At 48.9% G+C, this 27198-nt stretch overlaps 3 long non-coding RNA genes across 3 annotated transcripts in view; 1 reads left to right on the top strand and 2 right to left on the bottom strand.

The window, feature by feature from the left end:
- Positions 1–27198, top strand: part of LOC112495075 — an 85832-nt gene that overhangs the window by 9678 nt on the left and 48956 nt on the right. The gene's annotated exons all lie outside the window — the stretch shown is intronic.
- Positions 1684–3983, bottom strand: LOC112495077. Its single transcript, XR_003061269.1, has 3 exons — positions 3449–3983; positions 2449–2696; positions 1684–1833 (listed from the first exon to the last, which is right to left on the bottom strand). It is a non-coding gene; the product is annotated as an uncharacterized LOC112495077 (long non-coding RNA).
- On the bottom strand, positions 11606–14766 carry LOC112495076. The gene is made up of 3 exons (XR_003061268.1): positions 14483–14766; positions 13699–14419; positions 11606–13577 (listed from the first exon to the last, which is right to left on the bottom strand). It is a non-coding gene; the product is annotated as an uncharacterized LOC112495076 (long non-coding RNA).

Here is a 27198-nt window from a genome sequence, read left to right as displayed (position 1 = left end):
GTTGCGACCCCGTCAACTGCGCCAGGACCCTGATGACGTCGAACGAGAAGACTGGAATTACAGGGACACAGGGGGTACCCATTTTGAAATTTCGGCACGGGCTCAGGGTCCGCTGGAACTCCGCTGGTACATTAAGCTCAACTCGATGGTCGTTATCGAGGTAACATAACCTAACTTTGTTAGCATTCTGTGTGTCCGCCTGGTACGATTTACAGAGGAAGTTTGAGTCTCGCGTGTGCTCGGTATTGGAATAGTTTTTAGTTCTACCTCGTTCTCGACTTTCCCTTCAATTTCAACTCTTTTTATCGTCGGCACGGCTTTGCGTTGGAAACGCGTAACCAACACTCCTGAGAGCTCGTGGCGCCCTCTGTTCCGAGTCTTCGTTCTGGGTACTATGCCGGTGCAATATTCGACTTGGAAACTGTAGGAAGTTAATGACGAATATATATATAACTCTGTAGGATTCCGAGGAAAAATTGACGAAAAAGTCAGGTCGAGCGGAACGATACGGAGGTCATGGTATTTTCCGATGGGCAGGTAAATAGGTAAGTGACTAAGTCAGTTGGGATGGGTCTAGCAGAGGTAAAGGGGCGCACGTTTGGTCCGAACGCTCAATGAGAGATGATTGGCCCAATTATATCCAGCGTAGCAGAAAATGAGGGGATTCCCACAGTGGCGGGTACTCGGTGTACCCATCTACGTGGCTATGTCAGGATCTGGTACCGCAGATTCCCTGGGTGATGGTCAGCCGCGGGATGAGGTCGCCAGAGTTCGCCCGATGGCCACCCGATGATTGCTCACGTCACTTTCCCGTTTACCGATAAGATCGTGCCTTATAGGTTAACCCAGCCATCCCTATGGTTAACTACGCTCGTCCACGTACCCCACCTAAAGGAATCAGCGAGCGTGAGCATCTTTCGCAGGATCCTTACGGCCAAGGAACATGTGGCAATCGCAGTGGAGCCTCCGGGGAATTCAATAACTATAGATCATCAGGATCGTGAGTTAACGCGAGCTTTACGACTCTTCCGCGCCTCTTTGATATCTAACAGCTTTTGGATTCTGACCTAACCTCAAAAAGGTATCCAAGCCAATTCCTCGGTACCGGTTGGCATTAGAGAAAAAAGTCTATTAATAATTCAAGATAACGTACCTGTATATGGACACTGAATTTTCAACCCTTCATCCAGCAACCGGAGGTCCGGATCCTCGGTCGGACTTTTGCTTGACTTATTGGCGACGACGCATGCGCCCCTCGCGTTCAAACGGAGAAGCAGCCGCGCACCGTGCCGTCCAAAGTCTAAATATTGAGACGGCGTTTATTTAGCGGGAGATATATGATATGACACGGACAATATAATGCATTGTATTCAAATACGGGAGCCGCGAGTCGTGACCGGGAGCGTACAGCACCCCCTGGCGAACGTTCGGTTAAACTCGGCGCACTTCGTACTCCGCCCATATAAATAATATCCAGTGGTCGGGGCTCTCAGGATTAGACGTAGGAACGAGCCGAGGAACGTTCCTAAGGTAAGACCTGTTCCGTATCCATTCTGACTGCGCTATATATAAATATACTATCTGTATACATATATAGGCTTTGATACCTGTATATATACATATACATACCTTAACAGCATGACAGGGAGTCCGCGCGTACGTTACCAGCTATCTTCGGTCCATATCAAATGCAGTCAAGTCCTCGACGCCCATCCCTTGCACCAGAAGTCCCACTGCATGCAGCTTCCAAGCACAGCCTTACCCTTAAGGCTCACCCGCAGAATGCGCATAATGTATCCATAGGATCCTTTTGGTTAGTTTTAGATACCGGTCCTGGTTTGCGATAACAAGGTTCAAGGTAGACACACGCAGGATCATCGGTACTGCCTGACGTGTATTCACATACGTGGAAATATAAAATAGGTATACTACGTCGTGTAGTTAGCATTATAAAATGATTAACTTTAACCGTGATTCATTTGATATTCATTGCCGGTCAGGATAAAAAATGATTCGAATGCCAATGCATCAGATGCATACGCGATGGGAATATCTTTGACATTGATACGATACATGTGCATATGCGAAGTAGATGCATGTACGAATGCACACGTGCCCAAGTCAGTAGTCCCTCTTGGAAATGATTTTACGTGTGCGTCCAGTGAATTCGATGATTACGAATGACGTTGAAACAAAGCCGAGTATGTCGGTGGTCCGTTGTGGGTGGGCCTGCGTTACGTGGCATACATGCATGCGTGCACGCGTGCATTATTTAGTATGCGGTTCATTCTCAACTAGGTGAAACCACGTGCGACGTGTGGACGCTCCCGTCTGAGCTTGCTCAATCTTTTTGAGGTTATAAAAAAAGTTGGGTTACGCCATCCAGCTTGTGAGTGCGTGGGGGTCAGCATCTGGTACCGACAAAAGTATCGTCATTTGGAAACGTACCTTGATCCCAGGACGTTCCCGATGTCACTCCCAATAACGAGGTCTGTCTTTGATGGTCCAGGAACTTAGAAGCGTCTCTCCCGTCCGGTTATTAACGTGTTTCAAGAACAGGAGGTCGGACACGTTATCGCTTCCTGGGTAGCCGTCATTGACTCCGGGTAGCCGGACTTCAGTTGACGTCCACCCTAAGCGAACGTCATCTTGGGTACTCAGTTGCAGGTCCAACTTCTTCGTTGAGCGACGTGTCCCTGCGAGGGGGCAGATGGAGGTTCAAGTATCGGACGGGTCGGGGAGAGGGTACCACTGGTGTGCTTCCCTCAGGATGGGTCGATCAGGGTATGAGGTGGTGGCACCCGGACAAGACGTAATATCGTCCCCATCGTCTGGCTCACTCAGTGCCGCCAATTCTGGGGACCCTCATATATCTTTTGTTTCTCAATACTTTTCGCGAGCTGTTTGTTATTGCGCCGTGGGACGAGGAAAGGGTGCCGGGGGGACAAGGAGGTAAGAGGAGGACCAAGAGCAAGCTCAGGGTACAGTAGACCCTAGTAATAGCGGAATAGGAGTAGCCAAACATAGCGATAGGAATAAGGGTTGACGATACCACCACCCCCCCCTCCCCCTGACGATGACGATCCTACCGATAGCCCTTGGAGGACGAAGACGTCCGAGAGGAGCCGGCGATACCAGAGGCTTTATCAAGGGTTGCCCAGCGCCAAGCTGCTTCGAACTAACAAACTTGCTATCTCGAGAACGGCAGGGAATTCAGGGGAAAGTTTCGTCATTGCGAAATGACACGAGTGGTCTTTATAGCGCGCCGCCGGCTGAGCATCCCCTATTGACTAAAGTGTCGCTGGCTGCTCTCGACCTCCCAGTCTCATCCCGTCGCTCGGCGATATTACCGAGACTGAGGGTCCGCGAAGATGAGGATGAGGTTAGTCGTATGTGTATGTTGGTTGATTTGAGAGACGGCGATACTTTTGGTATTGACTGTACATACTTGATCTCGAGATCCAAGGTGGACAGTTGATTCCCGTGGAATCGTCGCTGTGACAAAATTCAAGATGGCGAACATTCCACTACGTCACACCTCAAGACTGTCTTGTTGCTTGTTATCGAAAATGATCCGAAGGCTTACTGGGAGTCATCGTTATGTTGGGTAAGTGCGGCGGCTAATTCTTGTAGGAGGGTCGGTTGAAAATTTTATTAAAATAATTCCCTAGATACGTTGGGTACTTCGTCTAGTAATGTTTTGTAGCGGGTTCTGGGATTTTATCTTCAGGCTTCTTCCTAGCTTATATCCAGACTTGCTAGCTGCTTTACGGGTTCCATAAGGTGATATCCGGATACGTGACCGTTACTGGATCACCCTTGAAATCTGGGTGATATATATATATATATACACGTATGTATTCGGATATACGTAGAAACGTATGGATTATTAGTATTGGCACTAAGGAGGAGGCCCGATCCGCCTCGAGGGACTCGTGGATTCTCTGGATGTTTCACGTCCAGTGTTCCACCCTCGTATATAATATAACCACCTACGTGCCCACTGCACTGGAGCACCCTGTACATATGGGTATCTCCGAAGTGGCGAGTGCGAGGCGTGCGAAAGGAATCGGAGAAAGGTCGAGTGGAAGAAAAATTTGCGATTGAAAAAAAAAAAAAAAAAAATTCATCGGGTACATAAAATTCGCATATATTTTTTTTTGCAAGTTCTTCGTTTCACGAGTACCTGACAGCGTCGGCCGAATATTCAAACGAGCATCGATTAATAATATTCGAAAATAGTTGATGCGATTCCGACAGAGGAGATTCGTTTGATATATACGTAGAAGTTTGAACGTGCAATTTTTTTTCCAAGTTCAAGGGTCGCAACTGGGGGAAAAAAAAATTTCATGAACTAGGGGATGATCGGATTACCATCCGATATGGCTGAGAACGAGTTATGGGTGGATTATAATTAATCAGAGTATACAGACTTTTCGATTGACTCTTGACAGGAGCTACCCCCGGCTGTCGCTCAGCTCTCATCCCTTGGTAATCATCCCCTGATACTGATACCTCTACGTTCTCCGATGGCATTCCTCTTTCTCTCTCTCTCTCTCTCTCTCTCTCTCTCTCTCTCTCTCTCTCTCTCTCTCTCTCTCTCTCTCTCTCTCGTTTTCTTCCATCCTGTCGGATTTGTGAGCTAGTCAACTCTACGACGATAAAGCAAATAGATAATATCCGAACTTTAATTAAAAGTTGACGGCTGAGTGACATATTTGATTACCCGAGAATTTAATTAATCACTCGCTGGACCGAGCCTCGATAAGTCGCAGATTTGTATTTAAAATTATCTCCTTTTTCTGCTTTCATTATGGCACCAGCCACGACAAACAGCACGCTAACGAGATTAATTAATTCGCGGAATTATTCGCACGGGAACATCTACACGCGTTCCCGCACACCGTTCAACTATGCGCCAGCACTGTTTACACGAATCCAAGGTGCGCGAGTAATTTTCCCAAGATATTCCTATAACCAATACAGTGGCAATTAATGACTCGTAATGTCAAAACAGTCGATCGCTAACGATCATTGTCAAAACAGCCATATACGAATGGTACCCGAAAGACTTTTTTTTAACAGCTAAAGTAAAAAGAAAATAGAACGTCGGTTGCGTGAATATGAAAAAAATAAGAAATTAATAATTCAATTACCCGGTAGCAGTTCACCCGGGAAGAAAATAACGTGGGATTAATAAATTTAAAAATGACACAGTTCGCGTGCTGCATGCGCGATGAATTAAATAACGCGGTAAAATCAATTAAACGCGTAAGCCAGTTCTTCGTACGATTTAACGATCGCAAGTCCTACTTGGTTAATGCAGCTGCAAGTCCTTCACGTGCGTAACCTACCTCAAAGAAGAGATAGGTCAGATAGCTAAACTCAGTTATACCGATTTTCTTACGAGCGTTAAAATCCCATGATTTTCGTCGAAGAGAGGAACGGATAGAAAAATTAAAAAAAAAATGTCCAAAATTTTTGAAAATTTCAAGGACCTCGTCACTGGTACCCCCCGTATCCAAGAGCAGCAGTAGACCGATCTTAGAGCGATATTTCACGTCCTCCCACAATGTCGGCGTTTACCCTAATGGCACGGACAAAGGGCAAACAGTGCGCGCTGCCCCGTAGTCACGCGTGCATAATCGGCCGTGAGCCGAGCAAAGTCGAATCGTTCCGATCCAAGACGAAGGGAGCCGACCTGCCCGATATGGTCTCGCGTTGTCGCATAATCTCCGGGCGGTATATGGTACAGTGCTACCGGGACGTGTACGAAGACAGTAGGGAGTTACGAGGATGGTAATTGCTTTTGAAATCGTTCGTGGTCAGTAGGCAGTGGTCGTACCAGGTACATAGATACGTGTCGAACCGATTTGGTTTCTCGTGTGATCCGTACCGTAGGAGTGGCGCTGAGGTCGCTCGGGATCATTAGCCGAAGACGACTCGAAGTCATTTACATTAATGACATGGACGAAGCTTACGTAGGTTGGACGTGGAGATGGAAGACAGTCTTTCTTATGGTCTCAGTTGTGCCGGACGACCCCGAGGAAGATGGCGCTGCATGCGCGAAGCCGCATGGCCGACTAATCATGTGAAATAATTACGTTTTGTTTTGGCGGCGACCGCGCCGCCATTACCTGACGGACACTCGCTCGTCACGCGAGCTCCCAGCACACGTGAGTCTCCGAGCGTACGTGAAGGAGGCAGAAGAATGACAGGGCTGACAAGTGTGCGAGGGAGATGGAAGACGTCTGTGATGGCCGCTCTTGATGGGGTGGACCTGGCTCAGGTCTCTCTCTAGCGTGTCGGAGGGACTCTCGAGTTCTTGTGGCGAACCACACAGGGAGAACTTGAGGGGATCTCCATCAGTGCTCGTCACGCTGGCTCAAAATACCGTCATTTGCAATATTCGTGACTCGCCGTGGTGGCGCTGCGATCGCTATCACTCTTACGTCTTCTGGTACCGGCAGCCACTGCGATTCATCCGTTAGGTGCATTAAGAATTAGTGACGCCCGATTGGCCCTTTTCTCCGAGAGACCTATTGCATCGCAACAACGAAGTACAGTAAAAAGAAGAAAAATAATATAAAATTATACAATGGGAAAGTCGTAAAAAAAAAATCAAAATCAGATATCGATTTCAGGATTTGAATCTCCCGCGCGTTGGATCCCAACTAAAATCGTGATCTATAATATTCGCGAAATCGTAAAGACGCGCAGGTATACAAGGATGATTGAAGGAATGAAAGATACCCTGAAAATATGAAAGGGTGCTGAAACTCAGTGGCAGTCCCTTTCAACGCGTACAGCAGGGGTAGAAAAGGTGAAAGCAAAGTATCTCGGACCTCGATCCCGGTACGCAGAGCGAGCAGGAGAGTAAAAGAGAGAGAGAGAGAGAGAGAGAGAGAAGAGGCATACGGCACGAGAGAAAGAAGACGAGAGAAAGAAGCACGAAGGACGCGACGCGATAAGACGAGAGCCGCGTCAGCTTTCAGCGTGTTTCGCCGGGGCGTGGATCGTAAATCGCGGACCGCATAGCGCATCAGATATTTGGAGGGAGCGACTAAGAATTATGGCGGCGAGTCTCACAGGCAGACAGGGCCCGCTGCTCTATTGCCGCTCGCTGAAGGCAGCTTCGGTATATAACTTCAGGTATATCCAGTGCCAGTAAATTATACGCAAAGTGTACGCGAGGGCCCCCAAACCCCTCGGTCCGTCCCTGCCTTTGGATCCCTCCGTTCTCTGCCCCACCAGGACCCTCCTCCCTTGCCCCCCCATCGCAACCGACCCCGAGCCACCCCCAGAGGCCGCGCCTGCCTCACGTACATCATTATGATTGATCGCTTCACCTTACTTTGTAATTAAAACTAGTTGCCATTGTGCCCAGCTCCGTGCTCGCTCGCTAGCAGTTCACATCCCTCTCGCTCTCTCGCGCCTCTTGCCCTTGCACTGCTCTTCTCTCTTATTGTTGCCCTCTCGGTCCCTCCTTCTCGCGGCTACCAGTATCGTCTCTGCATTTACATACACACAGCGGCAACCGGCAGCAAGCACCACCATCGCCATCACTGGCAACAGAAGCAAGCGTGCTGCGCCACGAGCGACCTATCACGGATCCCTCCTTCAGTCCTCGTTCCTCCGTTAACGTCCTCGGAGTTAATTCTCTCTGTTCCTCTTTCTCTCTCTCTCTCTCTCTCTCAGCATCTATGCCGTCCTTCCCGGTCGCCATCCTCATCCTACAAGACCTCCGGAGAGGGCTGGAGGACTCCACTTCCAACTCCCCGTACCCCCCTACGTCATGGCAGTCCGTACCCTCCGAAGCCCCCCGCCCTGAAGTCCCACCAAGTCCCGAAGCCCGAACCACGTCCCAGCGCGCACCCCTGTCTCTTTCCGAGGCCATGCGTCATAGTTATCTATGCTTTTTGCTCGGAGACTGATTTAGAGCTGTCTAAGGACCGAGCCCTACGAAATTAAATAATTGCTAATTTATGGCGCAGATCGTAGCTCGATGCTAACGTTAAATTTAGAGGAACAACAGCCACGACGCGCGATAACGTTTTATACGCTCTCTCTCTCTCTCTCTTCCTCTTATGCGCATGCGCGTATCTCGTAGAGCGTCGAGGGTATTTGCTTTTTCAAATTACTCCATCTCTCTCGCTCTCCATAAGGCTCGGATGGCTTATCCGTTACTCTGTCTCTCTTCCACTCATTTTTGTTGATCATCGCCAAACCTCCTTCGCCGCTGCCAACTTGATTTACGCTTAATGATTTCAATCGGCACCCTCGCGTCTCGGTCGCTTTCGGCCTGACACTTCGTGACCTCAGCGCCTCCACGATAATGCGATAGGTATACCAAGCATGGAACTCTGGAGCTACGGCGACCTGGTCGCAACCTCAGGCGCGACCACGGGACACAGAACGGAGAACAGTCAGGTCCGGCGAGCCTGCAGGCTGCCGTCCCAAGGCGCGAAGAAAAATTGAGGCGACCCGACTGTACCACGTGAATCCGGAGAAAGAATTTTGTGGAATTTGCGCATGCTTCGTCGACGATACGAAATTTTGATTTTGAAAAATATTTTTTTGACAATGTTTTTTTTCTCGTGGAAATTGAAAATTTGTATGTTTTACGTGGTTTTCTTTTTTCAAGGTTAAATACTTTATATCTTATGGACCCGTATCTTTCTTCGGTCCAGCATCCCGTCTCGTCTCATTTCGAATACAGAATGCTGCGCTCATAAAGTGCATCCTGCGCAGTGAAAACATTCCACACGTGCGTCCAGACGCAGGACGTTACACCTCTACACGGGCTATGCAAATTAATGGTGACGCGGTTTAATTCGGCAATAAATAGGGGTCACCCTTGTGTCGGCCATTGGGCCATCACTCACTGTTCCTTTTTGTCCTTTACCTGGGAAAGCTTCAGATTTATTTGACGCGTTTCGGCCATATTTATAGGTCCGGTTAGCTCGTGCGTGTGCGACATCGCAGCGGCTCAAAATCCAAAGCCTGTTTCTGTCACTGCTGGACACCTTGGAGCAACGACGCCATACGTCGTTACGTCGGTAAACGTCACGACACCCGGTACCCTATATCAAAATTCGGACGAACGTGACTGTTACGCGTAATCCCATTGGCCCATAGAAAAGCGACTGACGAATGAATTTACACAAAAAAAAAAAAAAAAAAAAAAAAAAAAAAATAAAGAAATGCTGTACTAACCCTGACGAAGCGACGCCCGTTATATTATTAGAGAAGCACGTTGGCCCCGTCGCTCGGCTAATCCGTAAAAAATAAAATTTATCGTTTAAAAAGAAAAGAGGGCTATGGATATAAATCTCGGGTATTATAATGGGATCTGTCTATTATTAAAGAATGAGTGATTTAGGGTGAACCCAGACCCAGGGCGCCCCCTGCCGAATGTGACGCCCCTGAGACTCGGAAACAAAATCGAACATGAATTTCGATCGGCGTCTTCGTTCGCATAAAACCGGAACCTCATTCGGATCAGCATTAAGGACGCTGGACCACTTTGTGGCTATGTAATTCAGGCTTTACCTAACCCAAAACCAGATTACTCAACTCCGACGTACATTTCTCATCCCTCGTACGTCTTATCAACGGTTACATCCTAGTCCCTGTTCCTTGTTCAGTAACTCGGTCCAATTCCATTCGTTCCTACCCTTCAATATCGTTACTCACAATACAGATCCATAAAGGGAATCCGTGGTTCACAGTTTCTTCATTCTCGCCCCAGTGGTAATCCTAGAAGGAATTGACTATCCCCCAACAGCCAAGGGTGGTTCGGTTCCGTACGTTTCTCTGTCTAGCCATCCGTCCGTACGTCCGACGGTCCGTCTGTCTGTCCGACGGTCAGGCAGCGCCTGGATATTTACGACTGACCGACTCATTGCCGCGGCGAGTGAGCGAGCGGTCGCCACAAATCACGTCGAGAAAGCCGGCCTTTCTCCGCTCTGGGAAACGCCTGGCATTTTTCTCTGCCGGGGATAACTTTGACTTATTGGTGACAGCAGGAGAGGAGAGGAGAGAGGAGGAGAGTGCGAGAGCACGAGCGGAGGAGTGAGGGGAGGAAAGAAACAGTGGGAAGGGAGAAAAAGAGAGTGGGGAGGAAAAGAGAAAGAGAGAAAGTAAAAAAGAAGTGAGAAAGTAACGACGTTCTACAGGAAGAGACATAGAGGAGCATGGAAAAGCATAGAGATGCTGGGCAAGCTGCGGAGGAGAGAAAAGTGATGGTCCTGCCGGTCCAGGATGGATAGAAAGGGATGCAGGGAGGAATCTGGTCCGGAATAGAATGGTTACTGGTGGCGCAGGGATCTCTGTGGAGGAACCCGGAAGAGAGGAGACTGCGACGAGGTATAGTTAGGTTACGTATAGTGGGACCATGTCTGAGTGTCAGCTGCTCTCACGATAAATAACGTCATCCGGATGACGTACGACTGCCAGAAGGATGATCAGTCCTCGTGAGCAAATCGGCTGTGATACTCGATCCTTCGGTGGAGACCCCAGGGTTCATTTTGGATGGTCTAAATGAATTTAAAAAAAATTCGAAAGAGATCAGTGAAACTTTAGCAAAGCCAAGGTACCGCTTCACCAGGTGACCTAGTCGGCGCATACAGTCCGGAAATCCAGGGTATAATGTTCAGGAAGTTAACGGTGAGGAATGGCGCAATCGTCAACTCCCTATAACGTGGAACAAAGTGCAGACAGTAATAACAGTGCCGAAGTCGTAGTTCACGATGGCCCCGTAATGCCATTTGGATCTCTGGTTGGGTCGCCCGGGTACGTGTACCGGGTCTCCAGGATACGGCAGTGGATATGCCATCGTATAAATCACGACGGTATCTTCTGGCGCGGCGGCTCGCTCATCACGGTAGAGTTCTTGTCGCGCCTTAATAACGCCGGGCGTCTCTTCTGGTGCGTCCCGGGTCCGCCGTCGTATACGGTACCGACGCGGATGCTGATCCAGAGCGCCACCCTTGCCGGTCGCAGCCAGCAAGCAGCCTCCCCCCGTGCCCCTTGGACCCGGAGGCAAGCCCCCCTGCTCGGCTCGCTACAAATCCTGATTATACTCTGCAAGTGACGTTATACCGTAGGGGTGCGATGCCGGGTTGAAGTCTGGTTTTTGTTTCCCTCCTCATCTTCCTCTTCCTCATCTGCGAGGACCTCCTGTTCCTATGCTCTCGGTACCGTTCGCGTCCTTGTTCTAGGCACGGTCCTCCTTTTCTCTATCCCGTGGGTTGTCGGGCCGGGCAGCCGTCCTTCCTCCTCCACGAAAGCGCGTTCCTCTCATCTTTACCGGAGCGACTGACAGCCTGGACCGCGTAAATCAATTTTCAATTACAGCTTTAGTATATAGTAGCGAGGGTAGGTAGGTAGGTAGGTAGGTACGTTGGTTAGGTAGATGCCTGTGTATCCGACGTAGAGAAAGATGAGAGTATAGGAAGTCGAGATGAAGGAGCGAAGCAGTTTGAGTGAGGAGAGCTGGACCCAGAGAGAGAGAGAGAGAGAGAGAGAGAGGAGCACCAGGAGGCCGAGGACGTGAAGGAGGTTATGGTGGTTTGAGTGAGGAGAGCTGGACCCAGGTACGTTGGTTAGGTAGATGCCTGTGTATCCGACGTAGAGAAAGATGAGAGTATAGGAAGTCGAGATGAAGGAGCGAAGCAGTTTGAGTGAGGAGAGCTGGACCCAGAGAGAGAGAGAGAGAGAGAGAGAGAGGAGCACCAGGAGGCCGAGGACGTGAAGGAGGTTATGGTGGGCAAGGGGGGCTGGGAAAGAGGGCGCCCTGACTCGGCTCGGTGGGTACGTACGTATTATTATACTTCGCTACAGTCATATTTATAAATCAGCGATATAGCACGACGAGCGGAGACGGAGAGGGATGGAATTTATAGCTTCGTTCTCTTTCCTGCGTCCCACCCTTCCGAGCTCCCTATCGCACTCGCTATACTCCCTGCCTCCTTTGGCGTCCCTCTTTCAATCCCCCGGCCTAGGAACCAACCTCCTCCGACCCCGAGACCCCTGACCGCTAGGCGTCGGCGTCGCCGTCACCGTCTCTGCGTCGTCCTCACTCTCACCCTCTTCTTGTCTCTCTCTCCTTCTAACCAAGTCTCATGACTTCACTCTGACCCTCTCAGTCACTCTCTGCCTCTATACCCACCCCACCGATAGCTCTGGCACTCTTCATTCTCTCTCTCTCTCTCTTGCTCTCTCCTCATCCTCTCGACGGAGAGTGCGCGGGCATACAAACTGCCAAGCCCGTACATATGAGCTTAGGTCGACATTTTCCGTCCTCTTTGGCAATAAATCTGCGAGTCTTTTGAGCCGGGGGTTCCAGCAGGCCAGTGTTGGGGCTGGGGTGTACCAGAGGTCGCTCGTTCGCTAGCGGCCGCGTCACGGGAATGTATATAATTAGCAGCATTGTGCTTCCTCGGACAGATTTACGGGTCGTATCGCTACCGCGGCTGCATGCATAAGCGCGTTAAATAAGTATTTATCCGCCCCGGGGGATGATGCGAGCCACCGCTACGTTCAGTGATGGATAGATGCCCGGACCTCGAATATATTAAACGCTGCCCCACTCCAGCCCTCGACAACCTTCACCTTCCCAAACATCACCTTCAACCCTCAAGCGACACCTAGATACTTGGCACAGCCTCCGGCACCTTTTATACAAACCGCGTCTTATTCAATTCGTAACCCCTCCCCGCCGCCCTTATGCACACGTGCACTTTGCGTATTCTGCAGGCTGTCTTTTTTTAGCTTGAAACATCCCTTTCTTTTTTTGGGAAGTTTTTTTTTTCATATGACGTATAGCTTTGTTTGGCAATTTCTTTGCACTTACGGTCAAAGCTTTTTCTTAGGGTAGTATCCGCTCGACGACAATGCACCAGGAGGTGCAAGCACCAGCTTGCAACACCGGTAGCGTGCATCTATCAACCGGTGATCGAATCATTTATCACCTGACTACCAGGTTGCGCTGTTGTCGCGCTACAGCCCACTGCATAATGCGCGCCACACAATGAGGGAAGCGTGCGTGCTCGTTCACGGACACCTCGTGGGAGCGCGACTACGAATGCAACGTATCCTCGTCCTTGTGTTACTACGCTGATCTTGTCCAGGGCCACGTGTGTCTGGCTTCGCGTCAACTTTCAAAAGGGTTGACGGATGGTCGCTGCGGGATGGAAAAGACGACAGCCGCGCATCCATCGTGTTTTCATGAGACGGCAGCTACTCCCCTGCCGAGACCAGTTTCTCACCATCATCCCTCTCGGCTAGAGATGACCGCGTACCTCCACTGTCAACTATCCGGGGTCCCCGGTATGACCTTTGACCTCCGTAAAAATTCGGAAGCACCCAGGTAGCCTGGGACGAACTCCATTCAGCGTCCTGACCGCGCAACTTCACTCTTATGAAGATAAAGGACACTTCGGCCACTCAGACGCCATATTAACACCAGTGTTGCTCTAATGGAGGTTTCGCGTATTGCGTTATATAACGGTAATCGTACCGGAAGTAGCTGACCAGCGACAGGATCCTCATAAGTCAGCTGGACCATGGGTACCCTGAAAAAAAATACATCTCTTTAGTTATCTATGCACGTTTGCAGAATGTCTAAAATTTCTCTGAAGGGTGTAACATCTCCCCTAACTAAAGGGTAGCAACACCATCCACCCTTCTTCTCACCCTCTTAACAGGTCGAACTAGCATCAGTTTGTCTCATTTCCGGGATCCAATCTCTCGGCTAGGTGGTGGCACCCCTCGTTCTCTCCGTCTCGCTCCCTTACTACGTCACTTCATCCCCCGTGATCCAACTCCTTCCACCCCGAGCCCCAACTCCTCACCCTAGGCACACTAGCTAAACCCACCCCATTACCGGGCGGCACTTTACCGCTCTAGCTAGCTCTGCTGGTATGTGGGAGCTCATGAGAGTCGCAGGGAGGGGATGACTAGCCTAACCCAACACCTACGGAATGAAGTTAACTTTATCTTGCACCGGCCCGAAAGCGAGTCGCGCGATTCAGGACGAGCGCCAAGTGTATCGCGCGGCGAGTTTATGCGAAGCGCCACCCGAATTGCACCAAGTCGACTACTTGCCCCGGAGCCGAGACAACCTGAGAGTCGAAGGACTCGACGCTCCTGGTACTTCTGTATGCTGCTTCTCTATATAGCCAGAGTGACGCTGCCTGGGGTTCTTTAGTGTTGGCTCAAGCACACCGTGAAAACTTTGTCCATTTCCATCTCTGCCTTAAAGCCCATCTTTTGCGATATCTACTGCTAAGAGCCGACAAGTTCTGCCCGATTACTTGAAGTTCCTCACTATCCCAATAGAATAATATGATGGGCTTGTCCGATAGTTTTTTTTTTGTATTCACACAAGCAACTGTACCCAACACTTTTTCGACACCTGAAAATTTCAATATTTTTTTTTCAATGAATTTTATTACTTTTATACAATTTTTTTACATACCTTTTTTCTTTTCCTCCACTTTATCTTTTTCCATTCCACATCTGTTGACAATCCCGCTGCACTCGCGAGTTTCCACGCACGCATTCACGGCATGTTCAATGGCGCGACGCGAGCGTTAAAATCAATAAATTACGAAACAACGCATTAGTGCTGGTCGCACGATACTAATCAGCGAAATTTCCGTACGATAAATAAATGAGAACAGGAGAGATAGGACCGATGCGCGCGACGCTGATGTCGATACGATGATACCGGCACTTTGACATGACCCGCAGGTGCACGAGCGATTTCATAAATCTGAAAAGTCACAATATTTAAAAAAAAAGGATAAAAAAAGCACAAATCGAAAACGACACACAAAATATAATCCGCAAGTACCATTCGCTTCTAATTACAAGAATAATTGTAATAAATTACACCTAAAACACATTCATCCAATCTACGATTACTTACGACTGTTTATGTCCACTTTTAGGTTAGGTCAACTTCTAAACCCAAGTTCCTCGATGTAAAGGCTAGAATCAGAATAACCATAGTGGCAAGAAGGTCGCATAGCTGCCAGGCCGAATGTAACGAGGCATCGCTTTATCTCTTTGCTATTATCTCCGCCAGGCGTGTTTCCAACGCACACTTATAAAAGTTCGGTCGTCGCTCGCGACGGATCTCAGCCGCTTCTATGTAATCTGTAATGCATATATATATATATATATATACATATATCTATATACACGTATACCAACGTATTATATATTGTATGAAATATCATTGAGGGATGGAGGCACAACAATACAATCAGAATACGAAACGTCATTCTCTTCTGCTTGGTTATACGAGACGCGACCATTCGTGCGTGACCATTGGGCCTCTCTTGGACTTTACAGTTCTCCACTACGTATCTGTCTATCCATACGTCTGTCTTTACCTTCATTCGTCCATCCTTACGTATCGCTGTCCCCAGTGTTTAACGTTCTCCTCGTTGTCTTCGTTGTCTCTTCTCTGCTGGTATGCTTACGTATGCCTTTGGTAAGTTTTCTGTCTCTCCGACTATTTACTCCTTTCCCTCGTCTCTTCTTCTTCACTTGTCTGTCTTTTGTCCACTGTATTTCCAATGTCTCCGTTCACTACACGACATAATTCAGGGCCGCCGTGCCAAAGTCCGATCGTAAACATTCGTTGACGATGCCTAACCTGCGCGAGCAGTGCGACGCGACGGTTATGCGGCGGAATTGTGAACTAGAGGTATCGAGAGCGCTCGGAAAAGTGGCGGGAATTCAACTGACGTTTGATTTGAATTTAAGTGGATTTGAATAAAAGAGAATCGTTCGAGGGGACTGTGCAGCCCTGATAGTCGAAAAATCATGGGACATTCGAATTATCGGGTATGGGAGCAATGACGGCGGCGGCGTCTCTTGTATCCTTGATTGTTCTCTGAAATGAAATATATTGATTACCGTCACTCAATGAGGCTCCGCTCCTATCTTAGGCTACACATCTTATTCTCTTTTTCAACCGCTTTGGGATGACTTGCAGGTTCCGGGCTGTTTCGGTTCATCTGCGTACCTTGATGTCGCCGCGAGCGAACTGATCTCTCAAGCCTCTCATGGGCCTGGAGCCCCGTGTATCACATACAGCCATATACTGTTATTGTACATACGTTGAAAATCATGCACCGTTGATATCCAATGGATTTGGTGACGATGACGGACCGATTGAGAATAATGTCTTCTGTCACTTTTGTAAAATCTTTTTTTTTTTTTTGGTTACGAAACTGTCAATACCTTTATAAGTAGAGCGATCGTTAAATAACGACGGCGTGAGATCAGTTTTATCCTCACGTAATGCAACCGTGTACAGACCACTAGTTTGGCGTTCGAAAACAGAAACGTAATCTTTGGACGAAAATGAAATTTGAAAAAATTCTGCTTTTTTAGCGAGAGAAAAAATGGTGATGCCAACGCGTCAACTGCTGTACGGGCTGCCGGGACGTTTTTACGGGGTGAACTAATAGACTCCCACTCGCTGGCTCAACTCGGCACTTGTACACCCCCCTTGCCTCCCCTTGCCACCCCTTGACCTCATCCTTGCTCTACCGACTCCTGTTAACCACTCTCTCTCTCTCTCTCTCTCTCTCTCTCTCTCTCTCTCTCTCTCTCTCTCTCTCTCTCTCTCTCTCTCTCTCTCTCTCTCTTTCTCGTTCTCTCTCGCTCTTACTCACCCTTGAACTCACTCTAGCGCGCGCAAATAAAAGTTTGCCGTGACCCAACGACACCTGTTGAACCACGCTGGCCAACTCTGTTCCCAAAAAATCAGCAATTAGCTTATGAAACCTGTCCGTCAGCCGAATCGAGAAATATTCTCTTGCTACGACACTGGAATACGTTGCTGGATTGATAACTCGATCTGCGTATTTTGGTGATTTTCATACGATACAAATTATAGAGATTGTATGAAAATTATCAAAAATACATATTAAAAAAAGTTTTACTTAATACCCATATGCAAATTATATTATTGTGTTAGAAAAAGAATTTTTGGAATTTTTTATATTCAAGTATTATCAGAATTCAGGAATTTTTTAAATCAGGAACTACTGATCAGATCATTTGAGTGGCTGGGGTACTTTTTAGAAATGTATAATAAATTAATAGCCATGTTCATTATACGTCGACAATGGTTAAGGTTTAGCATTGAAATTGCTGGATATTGATTGACACGAAGAAGAGGATTGACGAATAATCATTTGAAAGGGTTGACGAGTGATTGCGAGCATCGGGCATCCGTGGTGCTAATCCACGACGAATACGTCACAATCACGTCGCGTCCGCGCCGATATCATTTATACGATTATCCATTCACGGAAGTCCATATTGGATCGTGCGTAGGGTAATTTCAAATAATTTGGCAAGCATCGAAAACGTGACGCAATAAACTGCCCGTACGCTTATTATTATATTTATCATTTTAATTAGCCACTTTGGCATCCAATAAAGCGCACCGGAGTGGGATCCGCATAAAAAGCATATAAATAAAAAAAAAAGAAGGCAGTTTTCATCTCATAATTCCAATCATCCAATATCACCGTTCTACATTACCATAAAATAAAAATCATTCGAAAACGTAATAACTTCCGGTTATCATTGAAATAACATCTCGCTCCCGACCTCACAAGACTCTCATCCAGATTCACGTTTTCCCGGAGCAAGGACATCGGTTTCATGGAAATTTACGATAACACCCGGTAACCCTGGGAGACAGCGTCCAGCGTCTCAGTTATCTCGGAACAGGAAAGAACGCCGGCGTCGATCTCTATCAGGCCCGAGGATAGAAAATCGTCTTCTTCAGGGACGGCTGTAAGCACATCCGGTCAGTCCCCATAAATTAACAAGGATGGAATGTCCTTTCCGGAAAGTCCCTCGAAGCGCATCCCGGTTATCCCGGTTAAAAACTGCTGGAGGAATCAGAATATCGTAAGTCCCTTCCGGGTAGTCCTCCCTCCCCTCCAACCCCTCAACCTCCCCTCCACCCACCCAGTCCCACCCTCCCCTCATTCTCTCAGAGAGGGATCCATCGAGCCTTGGCCACTTCCTGTCTCCTTCCTACGCTACAACTCCCCCCCCAGCCCCTCTCCACCCAATCCGGAAAACTCCTCCGCAGCCTCCACACGCTCCTGCGGGAGGACCCACACCCCTTTCTGGGAGAGGGTATGTTTATTGCTCGAAGCTATCTCTTCTAGCGAGGGTGGCTGCCGCGTCACAGAGAGTCATTTTCATAATTTGGCCGTTCGTATTCTCGACGGCCGCGCGGCCCGAATCGAACAACAGCCAGAGGCCGCGGGCGCGGTGCGCCGAGGACGCGTTCCTCTACTCACTTTACTCTCTTGGCTCTTCCCTCCCCTTCTCCTGGGAACTCTCCCCCCACCACCTTCCAGCCAAGTCACCCCACCACCCCCCGAACCGTTCCAGAGTATATCCCTTCGTCTTGCTCCCCCTCGCACCGGATCCCACGTTATCGCAGACTCTCTGGCTCTTTTAGGTAGGAATACTCTAACCTAGCTCTATCTGAAACCTCTGCCACTCCGATCCTCAGTCCTGAGGTCCCGAGGAGCTACCGAGGTACCTCTGTATCTGGAGTGCGCTAGTCTGCGGAGTCTATCTGGTACCACGGTCCTACAGATACCTTACCGTGTATATATACGTCTCTACTCGATACCGGGAATGTACAGCCTCTTCCACGTCCCTCAGAGTCATTGCCGGGACAAGGAGGGACGTCGGGGAGACGAAGGGAGGTCCAATATGGCGTACCGACTGATCTATGCCGACTGTCCAAGGATTGATGCCAGCCAACCAAGTGCCCAGGAATACTTGGTACTCGATGGCCGACCCGGCCATGTCTGAGTTCTCGAAAATGGCAGCCGGTTGGTGAGCTCCGTTGCCGCGGGGCAGGGATCCCGGGTGCGTTGAGTAGTTTATAGCTGATCTTGCAATTGGGCTGGCACGTGACTTGACGTGAATCGATGCTAGGGAATTTTTATTGTCAATGACGTCAGTGGTATCCCTCGGTACAGTCAGGCTGGATAATTTCATCCAGGCCGATCGCTGCCATCACGATTGTTATCTCTTCTGGTACGTGTACGAGGCGCATCGGCATTTAGCAGGTGCGCGTCCGTATGGAGACTCGGCGGTGCGCAGCCGGTGAAGTAACGACGACTGGATGGAAGGCTGGTAACGCTAGTTAGAGTTAACTGGCTGCGTCAACTTTGTCTCAGGGAGTGTGCATCATCAGAGCCCCTCCACTATATTAACCCTAATGGCTCGCGAGGATATAAAGCACATCCCGCGCATACACTAACTCGTTATTATTGCCGCATAAATAACGTGATAATCCTCCAGCCGCGATGGGGTACGCTTTTCCTGGAGGGAGTCTTCCTCGAGAGTCCTGACTACCCCCTGGACGTATAAAGGCGAACCCGGGGCTTCTGGATACTCCGCCTAGCGGCTTTTCCACTAGCCACCCTTAATTTACACCCGGTTCACGCTGGATAACCATTCGTCCGTCCTAATTACCGATTTTACTATGGATTTCTCAGGGACTTCCACGCGACCTCGGGCTGTCCTCTGCCGTGACATTTGATCGTGGTTCTTGGGGGGGACGCGCGGGGTCCAAGGGATGCAGGTTGGAGTGAAAGAGGGTGAAACGTAGAGAGAGTCGGAGAAAGCTGGCTGGATGGCTGGCTGGTTGGCTGGCTGACTAGGTGGCTGGCTGGCTGGCTCGGCTGGCAGGCGGCAGGGCGTGCGTCAATAAGCGTCCATCAGCCGTAATGGCAGTGAGCGCCACCTCGGATGCATTTAGATGGCTGTTTAGCCCCGGTTGTCTCGGTGTGGCCTGGAACGCTCCCCCTCTCCCCCTCTCCCTCCCTCACCGTCTCCAGATCTACCCTCCTCGTGTACCTCGCTTACGCTCAAACCCCCTTTTCCTTCCTCAGCCCCTGAACCTCCTTGCCGTCAGCGTTCACCGTCATCCCGTCAGGGTGTCCGTCCTGGGTGCTGCCCTTCTGGACCAGCCCTTGTACACCCTTTCCCTTCCTTCCTTTTCTTCTTCCTATGCTCCTTTGTAGCCACCGACGCCACGGGGACGTTTGCTGTCGAGTAATTAGACGGTCCGCTTCCCGTTTTACCGCCTTTTAATTAATTTGTATAAATTGTCTCAGTAGCACCAGCACTTCTTATCTCTGTATGCATCTCGGCGGCGACGGCTTTGTTTTTATGCCTGTGAGAGAGTGAGAGAGAGAGAGAGAGAGAGGAGGAGAGAGAGAGGGAGGGACCCAAAGAAAGAGTAAGCGCCAAGCAGCAGAGGAGAGATTGAGAAGCGCTGAATAAAAATAAAGTAAAAGTGAGACCCGCCTCGAGAGCAACCCCTGTTATCTACCCCTCTCGAGGAATGCAGAAAGGTTACTGGTACAAGAATTCAAGAGAACTCGTGAAGTATCGAAAAAAGCAGTCTGAAAAAAAAATCTAACTCAAAGTACAGGGTGGTTGAAAATTTGGAGAAAAAGTGGAAAATAAAAATACCGGATATCCGGTAGTAGAAATTTCATCGACAGCGGTATCGAGAATTGGTGGTACAGAAAAGTAGCGATAGGGGCGCTGCGTGTATTGCGGAATGACGGGCAAAGTGCAGGCCGGACGTTAAGACGGTAAATTAAGTAAACTCGACGGTTAGGCGAATGGCCGTACGGCTGAATAAAATTGTATAACTGGATAACCAAGAGAGTCAAGTATCCCCATGATTCTCGCGAAGTATGGTATGCAAAAAGGACGGACCGCCACGGATTAAGGACATTATTAACAGCATCGCGGGCCCATACGGCTCGACATACTTATGTCCGCCGGAATGCTCGAGGATAAATACACGCCGAGGGGAGCATTTAAATAAAATAAGCATTTTATGTTACGATCCCCGATTGAAGCCGATCGTAGGCAGAGGCCTTACACGTAGCATAGGGACGAGGGCAGCAGGATGGTTGCGCTTGACTCTCTCTCTCTCGCTCCCACCGATACCTCAGTTCGTTGGTCGTTGGATCGGTGGATCGTTCCGAACGGCCCGGACACACCTAATGGTAATGATCCGTTCGAACCTAATGGTATTTACATTTACTAGAAATCAATGGGGGAATACGAAAACACAATTATAAATCACAAGGAGGCGAGTTGGAACTCTCGTGGAGAAGGGCCCGGGAGATAAGGCCGAGGCTAATGAATGCTGACGTGCCGCCCTGATCCGACCGGGAGAGAGAGAGAGAGAGAGAGAGAGAGAGAAATGATCCCGAACCTCCCCCCTCTCTCTCAGACCCTCACAATTTAATAGTGCTGTATGCGTGCGTGCGTGTCCTCGGCTACTCACAATCGGAGTGAGTGCGTGGCTGCTTGTCTCAGTCTTACCGGAGGGCTGGAGTCAGAGGGAACCAAGCAGCCGGCCAGGCATACGAGTTTAGTTGGTATACCTTGAAGTAAATGTAGGCCGTAATGTATGCCGTTGACACGGCCGCCCTGCTCGACGCCATCGCCAACACTAAACAACCTGATGGACCGCGATATCCTGCCACCGCCGTGTCACCAGGACAATTCCTTCGCTCCTTTGGCTAATGGTCCGAAATTGGTTTCCTATGGGTTGAGGATGATTAATATTTTTTTTTTTTTACAAAATTTCACCCTTAACCGTGTACGAACGTACCTTGCGGTCTTTGGTAGGTGGTTCGGAGTCCAGGGTCGCCCCCTTACGGCGGCGGGTGGAAATTATGATAAAGAACAAAGGAATCGTGGAGGAGCGTGTAGCTGCGCGCTCTGTCGGCGAATCAGGAAATTTTCATTCTGCTCCCGATATCAGCCCTCGATACTTGAAACACAGGCAAGTGTGGAAGTGTGTGCGGTGGACTGCGCCATAGGAACAAAATATTAGACAAGAGGTCTACGGGTGGGAAGCTATTGGATGGGCAGCGTAGCTCGAGCTCGGAAGGACCGTGGGGAGGCGGATGGATACAACAAAGTTGTGGCTGCAGCGATGATTTAGTCCTGGCCTTAATGGAGCTATAAATACTAGCTTTTCGATATAGGAGGATGAGGATACGGCTTTCTCGTACCTAGTGGATATCTAACCTAACCTATATGGATTTGCGGATATGGAAGCTAGGATCCGCGAAAATATTCTTAGTTTGATCCTATTCAGAAATTTTATTCGGGTACCTTTGTACTTGATTTCGTAGACGTGAATCTGCCTTTTTTTTCGATTTTGGGATTTGGAATTTTTTACAGTCGATTTTCAAAATTATCATTCTTATGGATTTACTGATATCCGTATCAACCCCCTGCAGGAACTTCATCCGACGGACCTTTCTTCGTGGGGAGAAGCTTCGCTGGCGCAAACATTCGCACTTATCTTCTTGCCCGTAAATATTGCTCATAGAATATTACAGGGCCATAGATCTCCAGGCCGGTGCACTAGGTGCCCGTTGTCCCCGTGACGTAGAGCTTCGCGTCGCTGGCTTCGAACCTTTATCAAATAAACGGCCTGTATAATCACCGGCGCCTCTTCTTTCTCGCTTCGCGTGGTTCGCAATTTCGATGTATTGATTTTTCGTCGATGCGTCGATTCTGCGATGCAAATACGCCTTGCACCGCTGCACTTAGATATGGAGGTCGTTACGATTAAAAAGTCAAGATCGTACACTCAGATAAAATTGTGAGGAAAAAGAAAAGCTAATCGTCAACAAATCACGTAACTTTTATTTATAGCCAGATAGTGACGAATGAAAAACTAATAAAACCGCCAATAAGCATAATTGCGAGTTACTATAATGAATTTCATTAATTCATTTCCAACGCGATTAACGCTCAACCATCCACGATGTCCGCTATGAATAATATAAAAGTCGTAAATATTTGGAAAAAAAAACATTAATGCGCATGCGCGATTGCCAGTGCGCATATACAACGCGCATCACTTTCATAAGAGTACATACGGGTTACTGCGCATGCTCCGAGGAGTCCGCTCGCTATCGGCTCTATTTAAATACACGTCAGACCAGTGAGTTATAGGACAGGCCGCGTGATTTGTGACGAACTCGCTCTCCCATTAATTACCGCAGCATCTTTCCTCGCCCTTACCTTACCTTACCTTACATTGCCTGACTTGCCTGACTCGACTGACTTACCATCGCTCCGCGCGCCACAGATTTTTAATCTCTCCATTAATTGCTGCCCTCGCCGTATCCCACCCTTCCTGAAGTAGGGCCCTGTCGAACTCGACTCCCTGCTCCACCTCCTTGACCCCCCCTGCCCTCGTACCCCCGAGCCAACCCCCTCGCCCACTGGAAAGTCAGATTGGAAATACGTCCGTACATGATGAACCGCGCGACCGTGGCGCGCTCTACCGAGAAATCCGTGAGTTCCACAAGCAGACTGGGACGCGCTTGATGTCAATGGCGCGGGCAATTTGTTATAAAGTTTTATCGGCCGATCTCGTAGCGGCTGGCTAATCGTTAGAGTTTAATAATTATGGTCGACGAGTCACCGACTATGCAATATCTTCGCCGGCCCTGGCCTCGGGAGGCTGTTTAGCGTTTAAATAAGCACGTAATCCATATATCGGCACCTACGTGTGGCAGATCTTACGTAAGTATTAGCCAACGGATTAAAGTTCGTATATAAAAGGCGGGATATTTGAAATGATTCAAGGAACCGAAGTTAGGTACGAGATAGGAGAGATAGTGAATATCGCTTACTCGGAGAGAACTCGCGATACCCATGGACATGGACAATAGGGAATAAGTCGAGGCAATCCGTAGGCGGGCGGACGTGAGATAACGCGGTCCCGCCCGACACACATCCATCCTGAACGGAGTCTGTAATTATCCGCGTCCAGGAGATCGTATATAGAGGAACGTGGAGAGCGGCAACGTGCATACCGGTGGGATCGGTCTGAGCGGAGTGGAGGTGACCGTGCCTGGTGTATCCTCCCTCACTTGGCGAGGTGAACATAAATTCAGACTCGGTAGCCTCCCCCAGGTCCGAGCCCTCTCCTACGCGAGTGAACTAGCCGTCCGCACCCTCTTGGAAAATACCACGACGCATACCATTCGAAAAGTAGCCGGGCCGAGCAACCTCAGGGGTGACGTTGTCCCTCGGAGTCCCTGTCGTCCAGGAGAGTTCAGTCGGGACCCCAGCTGTCTGTGAAATCCTCCGATGACCGGGGGACAAGCTCTTTCCAATAGATGATTTCCGGCTGGTTCACGCTCTACCCAAGAGATGGCAAACTCGATCAACGATCAATCCTGAGTCGGGCGCGATTATTTCACGTCAGTTTAATTAGCACGCGGCGCCGGTACACCCGATAAAACTCAGCTGAGAGAAGCGGCCTAGCGGCTGCTATCTCACGGGAATCTGATTTATGGCAAGTGACCGTGTATACCTCAGCGGAGGGGGACCCAACGGTACGTCCTCGTCTGCGTCCACGTCCAGGTCCACCACGTCCACGTCGAAGGTGGTGGGGTTGTCTATATACTTGACTCCCCTGTTCCTGGCTCAATGTCAGAGAGTGGCGAATGGCGTGCGCCCAGCGGTTGCATCGCGACAGCCGTGTGTCACTGTGAGGTTCAGTGGAGGCTACTCGAGAGAGGCCCCCAGGTCGGTGACCTCCTCGTCACCTCATCGTTGGCTTCGTTGGCTTCGTTGACCACGGGGCCTTCTGGGACCCAGGCGCACGCTGATACTTATTTGCCTGCACGCTTCGAGAACACACTGTTTGACCGTCACGGGAGTATCGCACTTGGCACACTTACCGGGTCCTTTGCTCCTCTGGTGTTGTACCGGATGCTCGACCTGATGAGCATCCTCGTGGTGCGGACACGATAGTTGCAAGTGCACTGTATCCGCACATCGACACTTAGGTACGTGGTAACAGCTGTAATTACCCGTAGTCCTTCGACTCTCAAGTAGCGGATAACTGGTTGCTGACGATGGAATTTTCGCGATGGCAAACGAGGAGACGGAGACGCTCGCAAAATCAGTGTAACGAAAAAAAAAAAAATATATATAAGAAGAAAGAAAAATTATTTTTGACATTTCTACTTACCATGTTTTTTTCATATACAAAAATATTCGGGTCACGTGCTCACGTGTAAAGATCATTGAACCGTATCGTACACTTAAGCTTTTCCCTGCTGGAAACGCATGATCAAGTTTCTTTATGTTTTTTTTCACTCGCACGTTATTCACGATCGGCCCCCATCCAACCATAACCTATACTCGTAATTATGTCGGGCATGAATTTATTAATCAACACGCTATTCCTGCCTCTCGATGAGCCGATGACTGTTGGACGTTAACGAGGTTCGTGCTCGACCCAACCTCATCTGCACTGATCCAAATAACATATCACGATCGCAATACCATAAATTCCATAACTTGTAGATATCCAATTCGACGGATCGGCCAGACTCGAACTCCCTCGGTCACCCAGTAACCTCAGAGTCGCCATCTCTCGGACAGCTCGAGAAACTCGGAACTCCTTGAGAATCAATGTGGCATAACGAGAGACAGACACGCGACGTTGAAGATACCCAACGGTTTAATCTCGATGCTGAAACTCGTTTAAAAAAAAAGCGGAAACGATCAATTGCCAACTTACATAAACAAAATGGATTCTCATTTATTACAAACAAAAATTTTCAAATTTTAATCATTCAAATTTGGTTCCATGAAGAATTAATGTAAATTCATTCGATAAAAATAAACATTACTCAGCAGTTAGAAACGTATATTTTTTTTTTAACAATTAAAGTAACCATTTCGCGACCTCGTTTCCCAGAGGGTCTTGACAGGTTGCATACATCCAGGCGCCGTGCAAAGTAACCGAACAGGTCGCAGCTGCACCGTGGACGTTGCGTTAGCTGACTGAGACGTCACTCCCCACCCTGAGCCTGTACGCCGTGAGCATAACCCTCCTACCTAGGGAGGGCAGAGGATCCTCGCGAGAGGGAGGGCAATTTGTCGAGAGAGCGGACGATGCGATGCGTATCTTACGCCGCGCCTCCGTCTACGGTCTACGTAATGCGTTCGCATCCCTCATCCAGACACCAGGGCGGACACGAAGTGGATGCATTTCACTTTGAGGGTGACCCTAACCTAGGTCAAAATAATTTAGGTTAACAATAAGATCCAACGAAACATCAATAAATCCGAAACGAGTGTCAAATATTTAGCGAAAATTAAAAAATTAATTATTAACCAGCGATACGAAAGTCGATTCGAGAATTTGACGAAAAAAAAAATCTTCAAGATGGCGGATTTATCCTCGAGATAAAAAAAGACAGAGATAAGATCAACAGCGATGGCGATATCTGGAGTTAACCTCCCTTTTAGCGCTTGTGCGTAGCGTTTAAGGAAATAAAATGATGTAGGAAGGAAATAAAAAAAAAAGAAAAAGTGTCAGAGGAGTAAAGTACGAGGTATAAAAATAAGTAAAAAAAAAAAAAAAAAGAGGAAGAAAAAAAGACGCTTGTCAAAAGCGCCGTGCCGCGGATATAATAAAGATGGCGATATAGGAGTCATAATGTAGTGGTGTGCCGGTGCGGTGCAGTGGTGCATTCCGGCGCTCCCACGAGGACGCTCGCCGTCAGCCTCTCACTCACGGTCGGGCGAGACAAGCCCTTACTAATGGAGGAAATAAATTTCGGATTAAATCGTAGCCCGGCTACTTTATAAGGCTGCTCGCACGGAGGAGCATGTGACGCCGTGGGCCCGGCTGACATCGGACGCTCCGCCATATTATATTCTAACCGACGCCGCTTCCACGCATCTACCAACAACCTGGCACCCCTTCGATATCCCGGTACCACGTTCCTACTGTCTTACTAGGGGCGTCCCGACGCCCGAATATTATTTAAAATATATTCACCTCCGTCCGAACTCCGTACACCCCTCGTGTACGTTCAGTCGCCAGCGAGGTAACCTCCAGTAAATGGTCGCTCCTCCGCATTGATCAATCAGATCTTAATGCGTCCAATTGAACGATTGGATTGGAACGATCCGGCAAATAATCTGATGGATCTGCAGGATAATAAAAGTGAAGTAAAGAGAGTGTCTATAAAGAAGGATCACGGATGAGGAAGAGAAGAGAAAAGAAAGAATGAAGAGGGGTGACTGGCGAGGGGGAGGGGGAGA

This window comes from Cephus cinctus, unplaced genomic scaffold, assembly GCF_000341935.2.
Source record: "Cephus cinctus unplaced genomic scaffold, Ccin1 Ccin1_scaffold1184, whole genome shotgun sequence".
NCBI classification, from domain to species: domain Eukaryota; kingdom Metazoa; phylum Arthropoda; class Insecta; order Hymenoptera; family Cephidae; genus Cephus; species Cephus cinctus.
Note: the sequence above shows the minus strand (reverse complement) of the source record. Positions and strands in the feature narration are given on the sequence as shown.